At 40.7% G+C, this 7,292-nt stretch overlaps 3 non-coding genes across 3 annotated transcripts; all 3 read left to right on the forward strand.

Annotated features, from left to right (window-relative positions):
- Nucleotides 1-3,517: 3,517 nt before the first annotated feature.
- On the forward strand, nt 3,518-3,589 carry trnaq-cug (transfer RNA glutamine (anticodon CUG)). The gene has a single exon. It is a non-coding gene; the product is annotated as a tRNA-Gln (tRNA).
- A 1,051-nt stretch (nt 3,590-4,640) lies between these two features.
- trnal-cag (transfer RNA leucine (anticodon CAG)) lies at nt 4,641-4,723 on the forward strand. Its single transcript has one exon. It is a non-coding gene; the product is annotated as a tRNA-Leu (tRNA).
- A 1,898-nt stretch (nt 4,724-6,621) lies between these two features.
- LOC146502618 (signal recognition particle RNA) lies at nt 6,622-6,920 on the forward strand. Its single transcript, XR_014869671.1, has one exon.
- The last annotated feature ends 372 nt before the right edge of the window (nt 6,921-7,292 follow it).

Genomic DNA, 7,292 nt, shown 5'->3' on the forward strand with positions numbered 1-7,292 from the left:
CGATCATTGCAGTATACTGTAAAATGAAACACTGCATATACATATTATACTAGAGAGCACCTGTGTGTAGTATGAATAACATAACCACCGCACCAGAGGTGTAAGCACCTTTTGCAAGGCACTCAAGGAAACCAATGAACAGCCTCAAAAATAAATGAACAGGTGGAGATGCAGACTGTATTTGCAGATTACAGCTCCACCACAAATCAAACTTCCATATTACAGTGAGACTGCTCAGCAAGGAAAAATAGTCAATCTCAGTAAGACTGAATGAAGACTGACTAAAAATTAATTGCATCTGCTCACACATTACTCAGCTGTAAGGTTTTCTAAGTACTCAGATGTAACACTGTGGAGGAAAACCCAAAGAAATGGCAAACAGAAGTTCATTCTAATAAATTGGAAATGTGGGTCAAGTCCGTCAAAACATTTTAATTAAATCATTAATAAAACAGATAAAAATATTAAGAAGACTCCGTGTAATAAACATCTTCAGGTATGCTGGGTTGTCCTTCTTGCTACCTCACGTGAGCAGACAATGCAAACCAGCTTTCTCGAGCTCTCTCCTTGTCCATCTATTGTATAATTGTATACTTATTGTATAAGTTTTTTTCAAATCCAAGCAATGACATGTAAATAATGCACAGTGTGTGTGTGTGTGTGTGTGTGTGTAAAGACCTGGTAAAATCTGTGAGTCTTCAGTATTAAAGGAAAAATGTAACTTTTGATGCCTAAAGTGAGGGTCTGGGTGCTTGACTTTATCCCTTTAGAGGGAACCATCATTTTAAAGTAGTGTACGTTTTTTTTTCTGATCAATCACCTCTTCAAGGTGAATTTAACATTTACAACGAAGAGGGTGAAAATAATGTAAGATGACAGTGCCACTGCTGGCACTGACATCTCATGTGAGGCCCACTTTAGTGTTTAAGTAGTACATGAAACAAACAAACAAGAAAACATCCACAAATATTTCTGAAAATGTAGTGTTTTTTTATTTATTTCAAATATTGTATAGCAAGAAAAAACTGCAAATGTGAACACAATTTTTTCTCTCTCTTAACTAACTGAAGCCTTTCATTGACTACCAAAAAAACAAATTGGTACTCTCTTTATGGCCAGACACGTGCCAGCACTTTTAATTTTGCTTCTACTTAACAAAATAAAAATGCAGACATAAGTGTACACATTAGGTTTTGACTGCTAGTGAAAATTGTTTTCTTTACAAATAACTCTCTCACTGAGCTAACACAGCCAGTCCCTCGACACATTTGTGCTCTCTGCTCATATTGCCTTTGTATTAAAATATTTTTTTGCTTTTCAAAGAACTTATTTTAACATTGCACTGAACAATAAAAAAATCCTCCCTAACAAAGAAAAGTAACTTCAAGGGCCAAAGTGCATTATATTTCTTTTCTTTTTTTTTTTTTCTTCAATATACGGGCTGCAAATAGGGGTGATGTGGGCCGGAAGTGGCCCCCAGACTGTGAGTTTGAGATCCCTGTATTAGACAGTGATCTTGAGCTTCACTAACAAGGAGCACTGAAGTTGTTATGCCAGCACATAGTTTTGCAGCACTTTACTAGGACACGTCCTGTTGGCTTTTCCTTGTCTGTATTTTACAGTTACACACCCATACTCCAGGAGATCCAGTGAGATTAATTCTAGGTAATAATTATACTGCAGCAATATCACTTTCAGTTACCTGGTACACCAGGTACAATAAAATATGCTATTTTGTAATTAAATCACAGATTTGTACTCTTATGTGGCCTTCTCAAGTTTTACAGCTTCATTAGCAATGTCTCACTATCATGACGATCCTTTAACCACTAAATGACAATGAGGAGTGATGAGGAATTGTTTACGTGCTTTATGAAAGTACCTACAATACTATATTATACTACAAATAAACTGCACAATTTTTAAAATGTTTAAAAAAAATCCAATTTAAATTTTCAAAATTAAAAGTATTCATTCAAGTGAAAAATCCCCCGCCAATGTTATTCTGCATTATCATGGGCTCAGCTGAAATACTTACTATGTTTTTGTAAATCCAGCTCATTAAATGTGGGCCTCACAGACAGCAACTAAAAACATATTATTTTATAGAATATGAAGTACAGGCAACAGTTTTCCAATCTTCTATTGTTGAATTTTGGTGAGCCTGTGTCACCTTATAATCACAGATTTGAATGAATGTCTTGTAAAAAGGTTTATCAGGAGTTAATTGTCCACTGAGGAATTATCTTTTTTAAAGACACAAATATAACAATATATGATTATTATCTAACAGTATTGAGATAATTCCAGTCAGCTCGCTCAAATATTGTATTTAAAACAAGAACTATCATAAGGTGAGGTTTTTGATCATTTCAATCAATTTTTCCCTCTTATGAGCTAGAGTCTTTCTTTTCTTTTGTTCTCTTATGTATTTATTTATTTCTGTTTTTTGCTTTTAATTTTCTTTCCTTTTTCCAATTCAAAGTGATTTGTAGTCATTTAGTAACTATAATCTGTCTTATTTTATCCCACATTTTTTTTCTGGGTTCAGTCTGGTATGGTGCTGTCACAGTGCAATAATCTGGTAGTCATACCGTTTTTTTTAGTAGTGCTTTCATGGTGTAATGGTTAGCACTGTGGACCTAGAATCCAGTGATCTGAATTCAAAAATTGGTGAGACCGGCTTTTTGGAGGTGAAACCATTCTGCATGTCTTCTGTGGCACACCAGAACTGTGCTACAATTGTGTTTTCAGTGAGAAGTGTATAAAATCAAGCAGCTAACCATGACCTCTGTCTTTACAAATACTTGTCAATCACTATGTGGTGCTAAAGAGCTGTCTGAAATTCAGTTGTACACCACTCAAAGTTACACGATGGGGTGTCTGAGTGCTGAGTTGTGCTTGTGCGTAATAGTAACAAACACTCTCCTGACTCACTGACTCCACATCTCTATACCTCCTCTGACTTTAACATCAGCATGACAACTGGGAACTGCAAGCTCCCTCTTTGGATGTCATCATATTGACATTTTTCATTTTTTATCATGAATCCCATCTCATTGTTGAAACTCACTTTTGGCTGGGCCTTGACCTCTTCTGTGCTCTTCTGTGTTGTGCCATCCGCTTTGCCAGAGGTTGTAGAGAGGTAGACAAATCTTCCCATATCATATTATTGTGAAGATGAGTGTACTCCCTAAAATCCTCTACTTATTTCAGAATATCCCTCTACAAGTACCTGTAGGTCTTTTTCTTAACTTAAAGAAAATTATTACCAATTTTATTTGGCAAAATCATCGCCATCGGCTTCGGTTAACTCTTTTATATCTGCTATTTGACAGGGGTGGGCTTAAGGGTCCTAACTTTCAGTGGTACTATTGGGCTGCACAATTGCGCATGATGATATACTATTTCTCATCTGATCCACCTCCGGCATGGGTTTACATGGAACCGTTCTTACTTAATTCAGAATACTTTTTGGCAGGTTGCCACGACCTGACAGTATAAACGCTACAACAAGGGTTCCATGGTGTAATGGTTAGCACTCTGGACTCTGAATCCAGCGATCTGAGTTCAAATCTCGGTGGGACCTGAGTTTTGGGAGGTGAAACCATACTACATGTCTTCTCTGGCACTTTGAATTTCTGTATGAATTGTGTTTTCAGTGAACGCCGTATAAAATCAAGCAGCTAACCATGAAGTCTGCCTTTACAAAAGACTTGTCAATCGCTAAAGAGTAGTACTAAAGAGCTGTCTGAAATTCAGTTGCACACCACACAAAGTTACAGAGTAAAAGTCACAAACACGCTGCTGACTCAACAACTGTACAGCACTAAACCTCCTCTGTCTTTAACATCAAAAAACAAACATGAGCATCGTGGTATGGGTTTCCATGGCTGAACAGCAGCTATGTGTTTTGTGAAGTATAATATTTATGTCTTCCAAAGTAAAGTTTTAAGCCCCACTTGTTTTAAATCTGCAACATGTGTAACAGCAGCATGTCATGAAAATTTGATGATAACAAGTGCATGCTTAAGGTCGCCAAACAATTATGTATGTAAACAACACTTATCTGACTAAACTACGTTGAGCTAATGCAGATTTAATTCTTATTTTATTGGTGAGGAGAGAGGATGGAACCAGAAATGCATTTATCCCCGTGTTCTGTGTTGATGAAAATCACCCAACAGGAAAGCAGCTGGGCATTCATTTGAAACCAGTTCACAGGTTGGGCTGTGGTGCCCCCTCTAGCGTCTCTGCTTGAACTTTCAACTGTGAACCTCTTAGATCCAACCTTCCCAACTGCTCATCTCACAAAAGACAAAATGGAAGAACCCAGAATGTCTTTTTTTTACCTAATTTTTATACCTGCTCACACTTTTTCACGCTTCCCTCACAGGACGTCACATTTCACACTTTGGCCATCCAATCAAGTTGTTGACATCTAATCATTCCTGTCCACCCACACCTGATCTTTCTATTTCGATCTGACTTACAACATTTAACACAAACTTTTAAATCAATATATTTTCTTTGTAATTATTTTTATTTGTTTTTGTTTATTACATGCACTTAACATACAAGTATGTCGTATGGAAATCAGCAACTGCGCTGGATTATTCACTAGTGGTGAGTTCCAACATGTCAGGATGGCCGAGCGATCTAAGGCGCTGCGTTCAGGTCGCAGTCTCTCCTGGAAGCGTGGGTTCGAATCCCACTTCTGACAATTCTATCTTTGCACTTCTTTCTTACTGCTACTCATGGGTCTTTGATCAGTGGTTGTTGATCAATGGTCATGAGAATTTGCATAATCATGATGAAGGAACTGACCTCCAAGCCCACTGTTCCTTCAGGTGGCTGCTTTCAGTCATTATGCAAATATACTGTTTATAAGATTGGGGAAACCTGCAGTCAGCTGAGACTGAAGAAGTCACTTGGATGAGTGACGAGACATTTCTCCCACTGAAAATGCTACATTCAGATGAACAGAATCAACCTTTGAAGACTTCTTACTGTTGTGACAAAATACACTTGAAACTGGCAATTCTATATCAGTGGAGAACCAATTCCAACAGTCTAAGAGATGTCCATCAAGAGCATGGGACGGTGGTATAATGTACACCTCAATGATACCTGGCAACTTGAAAAACTAAGGCAAAACTTGGCTAATGACCTCAGGCGGATTAACAACACTGCACTCCTTGAGTGAGGCTAGAGATGTCACTCAAGGACTCCCGGGACCCCATAGTGAGGGGCACTGCTCCCACCCTAGCAACAGGGAGGAAGTGGACCCCAGCAATGTCTGTGCTACAGGCCAAATCGGCTCTGAGCCATAATGACGTGGTGGGTCGCGTCCAACAGGGCAGAGAAGGATTTGGTCTTGGCAACCTGGGTGGCAACAGGCATCTGTAACCGAACGTCAAAAAATGTTGGTGGAGGAGGTGTGTCGAAAGGAGGAAACAGTAAGACACGCCAGAGCCATAGCGCTGGCCAAGCAGGGTCATTGGATGAATTGGGAGAGTGTTGAAAAGAGGAAACTCTTATGGAGTGAAATCTGATTTTTGGGGGGTGAAACCATACTGCATGTCTACTCTGGCACATTGAATTTCTGTATGACTTGTGCTTTCTGTGAGAGCTTTATAAAATCAAGCAGCTAACCACGACGTCTGCCTTTACAAAACACTTGTCAATCACTAAAGAGTTCCTTCACTTGTCAGTCACTATGTGGTACTAAAGAGCTGTCTGAAATTCAGTTACAACCCATACAAACTTACAGATTGGAGTATCCGAGTGCTGAGGTGGGCTTGTGCGCAAAAGTCAAAAACACTCTGCTGACTCTCTAACTGCACAGCTCCAAACCTCTTCCGACCTCAAAGTCAGCACAGAAAGTGGGCGCCACGAGCTTCGTAGTATGTGTTTACATGGCTGAAGAGCTGCTATATTCGAACAAACGCCTCCAGAGCAGACTGCGACCTGAACGCAGTGCCTTAGACCGCTTGGCGACCAAAAACCTCCGCAAGTTACCATTACGTGACATGCAGTATGGTTTCACCTCCCAAAAAGCAGGTCTTACCGAGATTTGAACTCATATCGCTGGATTCAAAGTCCAGAGTGCTAACCATTAAACCATGGAACCGATGTGAAAATGTGGGAACTGTCAGGTGATGGCAACCTGTCAAAAAGTATTCAGCCAAATGATCAGTATGGATGACATTGTAGATTATTCGCACTACGTTTCCATGGCTGAACAGCTGCTATATGTGTTATGAGAAGGATAATGTTTGTTTCTTCCAAAGTATCTAACAGTGGTAACCTCCATCAAACTGACACTGCAATGTCAGAATGGCTGAGCGGTCGAAGGCGCTGTGTTCAGGTTGCAGTATCCCCTGGAGGTGTGGCTTTGAATGCCACTTCTGACATTGAAGCTTTACTCTTCTTGATATTGTGACAAAATACTCTTGGGTTAACCACGAGCTTTCTAAAAACTTGCATATAACAATTGTGCACCATTCATTCCTCATCTTTGCTGCCCATCATTACAACTTTGCTAATGATGGGCAGCAGGTTAGTGTCATGATGTCACCTCAGACGTAGTTAAAAGCCCTGTTAACGTAGCCACTTCTCGCCGGGTGCGGTGGCGCGTACCTGTAATCCAAGCTACCGGGAGGCTGAGGTTGGAGGATCGTTTGAGCTCAGGAGCTCTGAGCTGCAGCAGGCTATGTCGATCGGGTGTCCGCACTAAGTTTGGCATTGATATGGTGATCCTGGGGGAGCCTGGCACCACCAGGTCACCTAAGGAGGGGTGCACCGGCCCAGGTCGGAGACGGAGCAGGTCAAAGCCCCCGTGTCGCTCAGTAGTGGGATCGTGCCTGTGAATAGATGCTGTAGTACAGCCTGAGCAATACAGTGAGACCCAATCTTTATACACATTCTTATACCTGTCTCTAACTCACACAGCAGCCTCATCAGCACGTCTTGGTCTTTTTAATTCAAGTCCAAAACACTCACAAATCTGCTGCTCTGCTTGTCCTGCACCACCTCGACCTGCAGGACAGCTGCAACTACATCCTCCACCCTAAACACGCCACCGCCCAGCAGGTGGAGACAAACTCAAAGTAGGACATTTTATTGGTGAGGAGAGAGGATGGAACCAAAAATGCATTTATCCCCGTGTTCTGTGTTGATGACAATCACCCAACAGGAAAGCAGCTGGGCATTCATTTGAAACCAGTTCACAGGTTGGGCTGTGGTTCCCCCTCTAGCGTCTCTGCTTGAACTTTCAACTGTGAACCTCT

The sequence above is a fragment of the Neolamprologus multifasciatus genome, chromosome 15, assembly GCF_963576455.1.
Source record: "Neolamprologus multifasciatus chromosome 15, fNeoMul1.2, whole genome shotgun sequence".
Classification (NCBI taxonomy): domain Eukaryota; kingdom Metazoa; phylum Chordata; class Actinopteri; order Cichliformes; family Cichlidae; genus Neolamprologus; species Neolamprologus multifasciatus.